Raw genomic sequence first — 11,494 nt, forward strand, 5'->3', positions numbered from 1 at the left:
GGCAACCCCATTTTTCCTTGTCTTTTCATCTCCAGAGTAATATATCATATGGTCATCTGACTCAAAATGCCCCATGCCAGTTCATCTCATCTCTCTAATGCCTAATATGTCAATATTTATGCGTTCCATTTCTTTCTTAACAATTGTTTAACAATATCACATTTCAAAAGTATCATTTCTTTTTCTGTTTTCCTTATGCACTGTCCAACTTTCAGATGCATATGAGGCAATTAAACATATCATGACTTGGATCAGGAAGGCACTCCTTCATCTTTAAAGTGGCTAATGCTTCCATTACTGGGATGTCATATTACATTTTATAACATTACATATAATTATATAGCATAACATGTAATTGTTCCTGAGTATCGTCAAGTTAGAACCAACCCATAGTTGACTCTCCAGAGGACTTTCAGAGACAGTATATTGCAAGGGAAGTGATTGTCCATCCTTCTCGTGCAGAGCAACTGGTGGATTCAAACCAACACTAAACTTTTACTGACTAATGAACATAAATATTAATTTTACATCATGAAATAATGAATATATTCTGGATCAAGTAAAAATATATATTGTTGTAGTTTGGTGCCATCAAGTCCAGAATGACTCAATAGTGCCCCTATGACCAAAGGATCTGAACCCTGTTCAATCCTGTGCCATCCTCACACTTTCTGAAACACAAGAGCCTTTTACAGCAGTCATCATGTCAATACACCTAGTTGAGGCTCTTCATTTTCTTCACTGTCCCTCTACCTTTCCCAGCAGCATGTCATTCTCCAAGAAATAGCCCCTCCTAGCAACATGTCCAAAGTATGTGAGGCAAAGCCTCATCATTCTCGCCTCCAAAGAGCATTTGGGCTGCACCATCTCCAAGACATATCTGTTCATTCTCTTGGCCATCCATATTTAGTGCTCTTCTCCAACACCACAGCTCAAAGACATCAAGTCTTTTTCCGTCATCCTTATTCATTGCCCAGGTCTTGAATGCATAGCTAGTAATCAGAAAGACTGTGGCCTTAATCAGACATATTTAGTCCTCAAACTGACATCACTACTTCTCAATTATTTGGAAAGGTTAAAAAAAATTTAAAAAGGATAAAAATTAAAAAAAAAGGAAAGGTCCCTAACTGCAGATTTTCCCAAGGCAATGTGTCTCCTGATTTCCTGACTGCTGGAGTGTTAACTAACTGTGGATCCAAGCAAGATGAAGCTGTTGACAGTTTCAATCTCCTGTCCATCCATCATGGCACTGCCTATTGGTCCAGTTGTAAGAATCTTTGTTTTCCTGACATTGAGAAGCAATCCATACAGAAAGCTGCATTCCTTGATTTTCTGCAATAAGTGCTTCAAGCTCTCCTCACTTTCAACAAGCAAGGTTGTGTCATCTGCTTAGCACAGGTTACTGATGAGTCTCCCTCCAATTCTGATGCCATGTTCCTTTTCATAGAGTCCAGCTTCTCAGATAATTAACCTAGCATACAGATTAAATAGGTATGGAGAGAGAATACAACTCTTAAGCACTGCCTTCTCGATTCCAAATCATGCAGTGCTCCCCTGCTCTGTTCACACAATAGCCTCCCAATGCAGGTACAGGCTCTGCATGAGCACAATCAAGTGTTCTGCGATTCCCATTCTTCTCAATGTCAGCCACAACTTAATCCCCACAGTCACACGCCTTTGCAATCAGTAACGCACAACTAGACAGTCTTCCTGAGTTTACATCAATTACTTCTAATCGGGAGTGTGATTATTGTTTTTACATTTTTTTATTACTATATCATTTTCTATAACTAGCAGATTTTGCATTACAAGGTCAAATTGAGGATAAAGAAAAAGAAAAGTAAATAATCATGCATGCACATTTATTTTTCCAGTTGCCCTTGAGTCAATTTCACCTCATGATAAACCCATGTGTGTCAGAGTAGAAAGAACTGTACTTCTTACGGTTTTCAGTGGCTAATTTTTCAAAAATAGCTTGCCAAGCCTTTTTCTGAGGCACTTTTGGGTGGACTTAAGCCACTAAATTTCAAGGGATCTTCTGTACTATCTGTAGGGACTCCAGTTAAACCTTCTTTATCCAGATGTCAACACTATAATGTTATGCGACTATCTGAAATAGTACTCATCCAGAAACCAGAGGACACTATGGAGCTTGTGCCGGCTTATGTCATGTACAAGTACCACATGTAATAATTAGTTGGTAGTGCCTTTTTGTCCCCTCCCCCAACGTTAGAGTATAGTAAACAAAGCGAGATTTAGAAAATCTGACTTTTCTAAAGAAAAGTGTGTGGTTGGGGGTTGGAAGTAGTAAGATAAGACAAGTTGTCAGAGATAGCAAATATTGTTTCCAGAACACACACACACACAAGTGTTTTGTGAGCTCTGATGGCTTAGAGGTAAGGAGGTGCCAATTCAAAGGCACATGGTTAGAATCCACCAACTTCTTCTCCTCAGGAGAAAGATGGGCAATCTCCTTCCATATGATTTTTTTTTGCCTCTGAAAATTCCTTGGAGGGTCAGCTATGTGTCTGTTCCAATTCAATAGTACATATCAACTTCTTGGAGTACATACAGCTTCATCTATTGGGAATGGTGGTGCTAAACCAAAGGTGGTGCCGCCTCACACTGTTCAAATCTATCAGCTACTCCTCAAGAGACAGATGGGGAATCATCTGTGCAATTTACAGCCTTCAGGAAAACTCATCAGTGGGTCAGGTAATTTCTACAGGATGGCAATGGGATTTGTTTCATCTCTATCTACATCTATGGGTATGGATGGATATGTATCTGTGGATGTTTATATCTGCATTTGTATTTATCCTGCTTTTCAGAACACTTCCATTTAGTAGTTACATTCCACCAGGGACCTATAAATCCAAAATAGAACCCTGTGGCTCACTTGTCTATGATTCACTGGCCCCAAATAAAGAGGAAAAACCAGGGCTAGTAAGTATTCTGTGGAGAACACAAGACAAAACAAAAATATATATGTAGAGGCATGCTCTATAGAAATGTAAATAATAGGACATAAGAATAGAGGAGGCACAGGATTATTTTCCTGGTATCCAGACATTAAGGAAAGCCAATTTGCAATTAGGTGATTAACACAAGAGCCAGTGGCAACAAGCAGTGTGTTCTTATTCCAAACATTTTTGTTACAAATTACTGTTAAAAGCTTCTCCCTGCATTTTCCCTTTGTCTTTTGCCTGCATGGTGATGATATAAGATAATTGCACCACAGCTGAGTAACTGCAGAATGCTGCATGTAATTTCATGTAAGGTACTTAGTAACTATGTCAGGTAACACACAGCAAATCTTATTAATTATAAGATAGGTGCCTTGTGTTACTCATTTATGTTCTCTCTAGTCAACTTTGACCGTTAGTTCCTAAAGCTCCCATTTCTCCCAGTCTGTGCTTTGCCAGCTGCCAGAGGGGGTTGTGCTAGCTCTGGCTGGAGACACCCCCACGCAGGTTGTCCCCTCTACTCTCTTCGTGTTGTATACCAAGAACTTAGCTGTCATTGCTACACTCAAAATATATTGCTCATCCTGAACTCCATGAAGAAAGCAAAAAGTCTGATTATGGAGGACTTGACCTGCGATGTAAAATACTTTCATTACAAAGCTAAAAGCAAAGCCTCCTTAGCAATTCAAATATATAAATACACAAACAGATTTATAATCTGGAGTTTCCCTCTTAGCATTAATTCAAATTTTCCCTCATTAAGGAATAATGAGACATTCACACTTGTGATGAATTTATCTACTGTGGTTCTACATGTGTCTGTTTTATGATTCTTTTTCTTTTCTATATTCCTGGTTATGTTATCTGCTGGGGTTCCTGATTTTGTGCTGTCCTACTTCCCACCTTAATAAGTGTCAGAGCTGTTATTTGCTTTAGCAATGCTGACATGCTAATTTGTACTGCACATTGATGGTAATTGCTCAAAACTCAATTTCCAAATGCCCATAATGAACTGTAGTTATAGCTCTAGCTATCACTGTTCCTAATTTGCTGTGGAATAGACAGTGACACGGAGGGAGACTCACTTGTCTTTCATGAGTTCTTTGTGAAAGATCTGCTGGTGTCTGTGAACGGCTCCCCCTCTTTACTGCCCCCTCAGTGACTGACTCCCAGGCTGAATGCTACTGCAGGCTGAAATTGGATCCTATTGTGCAGAAATGGATCACCTCACCCAATGCTTGCTCCAGCTGCAAGCATTAGAGCCCTGCAGTTTAACTATTTCGTGACCGTTTGTCTGTGGGCTACCACCGTTATACTTAAAAGAAACCTTGATGGGAAATACACTATTACAGCAGGATAGGGGTAGTGGGAGTAGGGGTAGTGGTGGGAGTTTTGTAACTGTTGTCACAAAACAGAATGTGAATTAATTTCTCTGTGAGCTTGCACTGAGACTACAACAAAAAATTAATGAAAGAAAATCTTAACACGTTCATGGGGCATGAGAGTATAAGCAAAGACAAAATATAAATAGAGCTTTGAAATCAACATTACAAATATTTGGTTTTGTCTGAAAATTGCTTTCTAAAAGTTTATCATGTTTAAAGATTTTTATACTGGAATGAGGCTTCAGTATAGTTTTCCTGAACTCTAAAAAGTCATTACTTTCTGGTTTTTTTTTAAGGGCTCTTAGGTATCAGTATCCTGCCTAGAGTCTTACATTAAAGAAATTAAACATATCTGTTTTAATCTTGACATCAGTTCTTCCCAGGGGGCTCATTCTTAGAACTTTCTATCTCTGCCTATGTGTCATCCTTCAAAAACCCCTCCATCTAGAAAGTCTCCTTTAATTTGGCTTCCTGACTAACCCCACCCCATTTTCAGATAACAAATTCCTCTATTTTTGGAACCAAAGAGATTGGAAAGACATTCTTTTTTTTCCCCTTCAAATAAATAGTGGAAAACATATATTTACTCATAATACCACATGCGTGTTGTTTGGGCTAAAATTATTTTATGTCAGTATGGAAACACTTATCTCTGGATAATTAACACATTCCACTGTTTTTAATGGCACTGGATGAATTCCTAAAACATGAATGGTAAACCAGATTTAAATGTTCATCATGTGATTGATTTTGGGAGTGGGTATAATGAGCAAGATTTGTAACGGATAGCAGTAAAATCTTTTCAAATATCATTTCAGTTACTGGAGTTTAGTGCTTATCCTTGTCGTCACCAAGACAATCTTGCAATTTTAAACCCTCAATTGTCGTAAAATTTTAAAGTTTGAGTTTGCATTGTAATAGGGAAAAATAATTATCTCATATGGAACACATTCATTTTTGTTTCATTAATCCAGCTGGTTTCACAAAGCAAATTTTTCAAAGCATTACAACTGGTGGAAAGATTGAGAATCATTGCTATGTTGTTGTTAAGTGTCATCGAGTTGAGCACTCAGAGCAAACAAACCTATGAATAGCCGACCTGAACTCTGCTCTATCCTGTGTCGTCCTCTCTGACACACTAGAGCCCATGGCTGAAGTCACAGTGTCAATCCATCTTGTTGGAGGTTTTCCTTTCCTTCACTGACCCTCCGTATTTCAAAGCATGATGTCTTTTTCCAAGGAATAGCCTCACCTAGCTACATATCCAAAGTAGGAGAGAAAAAACTTCATCATCTTTACCTCCAAGGAGCATTCTGGCTGCACTTTTCCCATGACATATCTATTCCTTCTTTTGGCAGACCATGGGATACTCTTCTCCAGCACCACAGCTCAAAAGCATGATTCTTCTATCATCTTTATTCATTGTCCATTTCTCTGATGTGCAGCAAGTGATTGAGAAGAGGATTGTCTAAGTCAGATGTACCTTAGTCCTCAAATGATATCAATGCTTTTTAGCATTTTGGGGAGATTCCTGACAGCGGTCTTGTCAAATGCAATATATCTAAAGTCGATGTTTAAAATAGCTCCTACTAGGAAAATATTCAACAGTGAATAAATGAAAATCTAACTTTTCTGTAAACTTTCATTAAAATTACAATAAAACAAAGCTGAAAAAGAGTTTCCCAAGGTCAGGCAACTTTAGTTCCTCAACTTTAAAATGGGGATAATACTGGAAATTCTAAAATTGATGTGAAGATAAAATTAAACAAAAAGGTAAATATATATAGGAATGTCATCCACTTCCTAAACAACATGCCTCTGGAAACTCTATGAACTTTGATAAATGACGATAGTTATAGAAAGGCTTCAGGTCTTTTGTTCATAGGGTAGCTATGAGTCATGCTCCACTCGACAGCAATCAACAACAACAACAACATATATAGATGCTAAAAAAACCCCAAAATCCAAAACCAAACAAACAAAAAGAAGAAAAACCACACAACTCCTACTTTCAACTACAATTACCCACTCTATTTCTTCCTTTTCTTTTACCTAAGCTGGTATGAAGGTCTCATAAATGGCCATTAATCTGTTTATTGTATATATTGTTATTCAGTTAATCCTGATCAAGACATTTCAACTCATCTCATTAGACATTTTAAGTATAAAATTTCCTTCTCTGGCACTTAAAGCTTCTGAAATATGACTGAAACCTGCATCCTAAACTTTAACTTCATCCTTGCCTAAAAAAATATGCTTGCATCCTGTCAAAATTCATTACTTCCATTTCCTTAGTCATGGAAGTTGGTCATAAAGCTTTGTGGTCAGAATCCAAGGTGCAGGCCCTGAGACTGTCAATTACCAGTTCTGAGACTTTAAAGTCTGTCTACACTGTATTACACACCACTCTTCATTCACATTGTATTTCACACAATCATTCTCATAAATTATTTTATAAAATTAATCATCTTTACCCTGTCTTTTTACCCAGATCCTTCTCACAATGAAGTTCTTTAACTTCTGTAAACCTTAATCTTCTCACTGTGAAAGTGGTGAAAAATGTAAATTTCCAAGCCCCATTCCAGACTTACAGAATCACAGCAATTGAGTGCGGGTTCAAGAATATTTCTTTTATCAAATCCTCCAGGTCACACTAATCCACCTCAAACCTTTAAGGTAAAGATCTATCTCAAAATGCTGACACCTGAAAAAATTCATTATCATTCCCAGAAAGCCTCATCTTTTTAAACAACTGAACTCTTAGAGTACTTCCTTAACTTTTATCTACTTTATTTTAATCAGCCAAATTCTACCCACAGTCATAGAGCACATTCCAACCCATAGAGTGTAGAACTTGCCCGTAAGGATTCCAAGATGGTATATCTTTATGGAAGCAGAGTGCTGTATTTCTCCTGAAGGACAATTGGTGGGTTTGAGCTGCCATTCATTCAGTTAGCAGCCAAGTGTTTACCCAATGTGCCAGCAAGGTTACTTTTATTGCCTTAAATACGTGTGTATTCGCCTTCCATCTCTCCTCCCTTCATAAATTTGTCAACTTTGTTCAGTTTACTTACCTTCAAACAGGAAACTTCCTTCAAATATCTGTTTAACTAAATGGAATCAAATAATCTGTGATGTTCAAGGTATTAGAGAATGAATAAAGAATTAGAAAGAGAGGGAAGGCTTAGTGTTTAATATTTACTAAGAACTTTCATTCTAGAAAATTCATCAGCAACTTGAATTATTCAGTTCTTAGTTGGAAAGAGAGTTTCAAGACAGAGGAGTTAAAATGTCACTTCATTCTTCCACTGAGAGCAACTAGTGAGTTTGAACCATTGAACTTTTGGCTGGGAGAATTTTAACCACTGTACCACCATGTCTCCTTTACAAATAGCTCTAAACCCTGATCTGGATTAAAGAAGAATATTAAAAGGGTGATCACCTAGTGCAACAATGAATGAATGGAAACCCAAAATCTCTGTAAATGTTTATGAAAATTAATAAAATATAGAAAAAAAAGGGTGATCACCTTTATAATATTTTTTTTTTATTCTGTAGTCTAAACATACTTTTCTGAATATAAGCTGATGAATGAGAAGCATGATAAGATGGGTTGAGACAGCAGTCTTGGAGGGAGAGAACAGAGGAGCATGATTCAACCAGTCGTACCTGTGTAATGAGATCCAGTCGTACCTATGAAATGAGGTTTTGTACAAGATTATTCCACGAGAAAGGGAAAATAATACGTCTGTCTCTTTTGGGAACATGGAAGTTCTGAGTTGGAAAAGCTCATAAGCCTCACCTGATGTGTCTTTTCATTAAATGCACCAGAGTAAACCTTAAAGGCAAGAGTGCTACACGTCCGCTCACTTACTTTGGGCATATTTTCAGAAAGAATCAGTCCTTAAAGACAGAGAGAGATTCTGGAAAAGGTAGGTCAGTGAAAGAGAAGACCCTCAATGAGATGGGTTGACACGGTGACTGCTGGTAGCGTGAACATGCCAGACATTGTAAAGATGGCTCAGGACAGGGCAAGGCTCAGAGCCATTGTTCACAGGGTCTCTACGAGTCATAGTTGACTTGACAGCATCTGACATTAGCAACAACAATAACTTTTTTTTTATGGACACTTCTTTATTTTTATTGTATTAGAATCAGACAATTGTCTGACATTTAAAAAGGCTGGTCATGGAATACTGCTTCATTAAAATTTACTTATAAGAATGCTAAACCCTTCGAACTAAGGTATTCCCCAGAAAGAACAGGGGGAAAAAATTAATGGAAACATCAATTGCTTTTGAGACTTAATACTTGCTGCTTCAAAAGATGCTTTTTATAGAAATTCTAGATTTTTTTAATTAAATTTTATTAGTTTTAATGAACATTTACAGGGATTTTGGGTTTTCATTCCTTCATTACTGCACCATTTTCTCTACCCTCCTCCCCAGTTTGTTCTTCTTCCCCACCATCCAAATGTCTGTTTTAATTGTCCAATTACCACAGTGCTTGTCAAAGTCAGTTCCGATTAATCTCCTTTGTCGGTGTGTCCTAGAAATTCTAGATTTAAACCTCAAAAAGCCCCTTGTAAAGCAAAATAAGTGAATTGCTTTTATTTCAGGATGCATCCACATTTCAGCAGTTAGTGGTCCTGAACACAAAGATGGAAAAATGCAGCCATTTGCCAGGAGGTGAAACCCATCAATTTCAGGATCTGCCATGCACACCGAGTTCTTTCTGAATCCCTGCTTTGGATCGAAGTGTGCACTGGATTCCAGGTTCTGGTTCTGCTCCAGTTGTCAGACTCCAAACCAGACCTCATGGATTGCAAGGACAACTGAAAGGAAGCGAAACCCTGTCTTTTTAAAACGTCTTCCATTTTTCAAAGCAAAAACAAAGCAAAAGCAATTACAGAAAAAGAAAACATTCAGAGGGACCATGTGTGCTTACAAGTGTCTTCATGTGGCCTTTCTCCAAGCTTAACTGCCAAGGACTTTGAGAGCTGGCAGGTCTGAGTAACCCTGATGACTGTTCCTGCCATCATATCAAAACCTGAGCTAAACCCATCCTTCAGCTGACTACAGCAGAGGGTGGCAGGGATGAGGACTCCGTGTTCGTGTCCCAGGCTGGTGGAGAGGAAATCAGTGTAGTTAGAAAATGAAATGAGGGAGCTCAGAGACTCTTTCCAACCTTCCCTGATGGCTTCTGGCCAAAGCAAGGAAGTGTCACGGAAAGTGTAGAGTGTGATGGTGCAGAAGGGGCAACCTGGTGAGGAAGAGAAGATGTGAAGAAAACCCTGAATCCCTCCCCCAAAGCCAATTTCAGAAGGGAGCAGAGGAGATTATATTCTGTGCTTCAGCCAGGGGTGGGAGTGGAATAGAGAGTGGGGAAGAATGGCTTGGAATGGGGGCATCATTTAAGACTTATGCACCCACGTACCCAGCAGTGGTCCTGTAGGCAGTGACCCAAAACCTTCACATCTCTTCTAAGAAGCCATCTCGAGATGGAGGGCTGTTGCAGGAAGAGGGGGCTGGAGGCAGGGGAAGGGGAAGGAAGAGGGAGTTGGACACAGAGAAGAGGGGAAGGGGATAAGCAGAGACCCCGGGCCATGTATCAGCAGTAAGGTGACACATCTTTTCATAGTTAAGTTAGATGTGCCCCACCACTTACGATGGAAAATCGATTTAAATATACTTTCTTGATCTCAGGAGACATGGACAGTGGTCACACTTGACAGGATGATTTGTTAAAGCACAACTCAGGTATTTCAAATGGACATAAAATTAGTATCATTTACCGTATCTTAAGAGAAATTGCCCTTGAATGGGAGTTTCCTTTCCAGTACTTTTGAGGTCTACAAGACATACCTAGAAAACTGACTACTGGGAAAATGAAGACTGCTTAAACAGAATGGGGCTGATGCAGGGCCTGTGGGTTTTCTTTCTGATTAATTGCTGTAACAGTTTTCTTACCTGCAGTTGAGGGAATTTCACATTTTCTTTCTACATCATTAGGCACCTAAACTCCTGCAGGACAACTTGGATGCTATAGGAATTCTGCCACTCTGCTAGCATGGAGATGACTCATGGGTCCACCACTCCATTAGAACTATTAACTCCATTCATAGGAAGTTTTGTTACAAATCTTACCAAAGAAGATACTTCTGGGTATTTAGGTCCACATTCTATTTTGATTTTTATATTGTTCTTGGAGGCCCAATTATCATCCCTGTCCATCCTGTAAGTGTCCTGTTTTCATCCTCTTCTAGACCCCAGCTAACGGTGCCTTCTCCTACTCCTTTCTGGCCTTTTTCGACTTCTTCCAATAGTCAAAAATTGCCAGGGACTTTTACTCCAGAGCCCGTGGTGGCTGCCATCTTGCATTGCTGTTTCTCCAACAACAACTTTTGTTGTAATAAAATTGTATTCTTGAGTGTAACAATTTCTCTAAGCTCTCCTTGTCATTCTAGCAAATTATGAAATGGAAGGAAGCAGAAGAAATCAGCAGGTTAGAGATGAGTGTAGTCCTGGGGACTTCCCAGGTAAGAGCTGGCTCCTGAATAAGTTTTGGGGGAAATTTGTAGCCAAAAGATCACAAATGAAAGTGTTGTGCAACTCCCACACCTGCAGGCTGGCATCTGAGGTTTTAAGCAGGCTTAGACGTCTTAGAGGACTTTACTTTTTAACTGGTGAAATCCGACCTATTTTCAGGTGGTTTAGATTCAGAGAAAAAAAGTGCATCATATGTATTTGATGTCAGAACAGAAGTAGGAAAAAAATTATTTGAAATAAATTCACACATGGTTTAAAAGGAAAAACACCTCTTTCTTTTAAACTCAAATATCACTTACCAGAAACTATCACTATAATTGATTTGAAATAATCCCTCCAGAAAAGCATATTTGATTATATGCCTATATGTGCAGAATTACCTTTTCATTTAAATCACAATTAACATACACTCACCCTCCCTTAAAAATATGGTTGGGTTTCTAAAGCCAAGTCATTGTGCAAAAATTAATGTTGTATACAAAAGGAGATACCACTTACCTCAGATGATAAAATGGAGGTTGATTACATCATTGCATAACTATATGTGCAGAATTACCTTTTCATTTAAATCACAATTAACATACACTCACCCTCC

General features: G+C 38.6%; 1 pseudogene; it reads right to left on the bottom strand.

Annotated features, from left to right (window-relative positions):
• Positions 1-4,312: 4,312 nt before the first annotated feature.
• Positions 4,313-10,724, bottom strand: LOC102846368 (annotated as a pseudogene).
• Positions 10,725-11,494: the final 770 nt, after the last annotated feature.

Source organism: Elephantulus edwardii, unplaced genomic scaffold, assembly GCF_000299155.1.
Source record: "Elephantulus edwardii isolate Elephantulus edwardi_28Jun2011 unplaced genomic scaffold, EleEdw1.0 scaffold00046, whole genome shotgun sequence".
In the NCBI taxonomy this organism is placed as follows: domain Eukaryota; kingdom Metazoa; phylum Chordata; class Mammalia; order Macroscelidea; family Macroscelididae; genus Elephantulus; species Elephantulus edwardii.